Genomic DNA, 1,201 nt, shown 5'->3' on the forward strand with positions numbered 1-1,201 from the left:
CTCAGCAGCCTCAGGGAGCAGAGGGGCCAGGCAGGATTCTTGTTCACTCATCTTGATTTGCTGACCCCTCTCATGTGGTCCCTGGCCCTGAATCTCTGACACAGAACAGCTTGGATTAGAGGAAAAGCTCCACGCTCCAAGATGAACACCACCATGATTCTTTCTGCCCTCTCTCTTGGCGTGTAGCGAGTCACTGTGCCAGCTCCATGGAGACCTCTGAGGTGGACAGTGACCGGACAAAGCTCCTGCTCAAGAAACATGGCTGCGACATTGTCACAAGGGGTGGATGGAGGCCTCTGGCTGGAGGTCAGCCTCTCAAAAACATCAAAGGCATCTGGCACTGTTATGGGTCACTCTGCATAGGAACCAGATCAGCCAGATAGAAATTGAAATAAAACCTTTTATTTACTGAGCTCAGGTCCATCACTCATTTCTCACTCAGGAGAAGACTGATCCACACCCGAACATAGGTAGCAGGGGAGTATTTATAACAGAAATCACATCCAGTTTGGTTAGCGAATTTGTTACCTAGTACAGAACAACAGAAAACTACATTCATTTGACACAGCTGCAAACTGTTTGTAACTAAAGATTCTTTCATAGCTTAGTGTTAAGTGCATATTTTTATAAGATACATCTTAAGCTGACCATGTTACAGGAGATGGTTAGGGAGGGAGAATGTGTCAGCTTGCTGCCTTGACAAAAAACAGTTATTATTAAACAGCCTTGAGCCGAGAGGAGAATACATTTCTCAGAGTAGGTAACAGGAAGCACAAGGGTTTTTAAAAAATAATTTCCTGCAGTTAAGGCACAAAATTCTGTTAACCCTTTACATTCTCCACTGGTTTTGTCTGAGAATCAAATCTTTGATTTATTTAAACCTCATAACTTGAGTTGTCCAGAGATGTGAGAGGCTCATAGATCTCAACACCATTAATTTTATCGTCTGAATTCTTTGTTGTATATACATAGTCAAACAGTTTATTATACAAGGCCCAATGAGCAGGACCAGAAGAAATATGATCACGGGTCAAATCAGAGCAGTTAATCAGATTATTTATCCAGGGAGATATTGAAAATAACCCCCAGCCATTACCTTGACAGATATCTTCAGCTAACTGTTTTAGTATGTTTACTTGTATCTGATGGCTGTTATTATTGCAGGCAGCCGAGTAGGATAAAAATATTATAGGCAGTCAGA

This window comes from Octodon degus, unplaced genomic scaffold, assembly GCF_000260255.1.
Source record: "Octodon degus isolate 3935 unplaced genomic scaffold, OctDeg1.0 scaffold00184, whole genome shotgun sequence".
Classification (NCBI taxonomy): Eukaryota; Metazoa; Chordata; class Mammalia; order Rodentia; family Octodontidae; genus Octodon; species Octodon degus.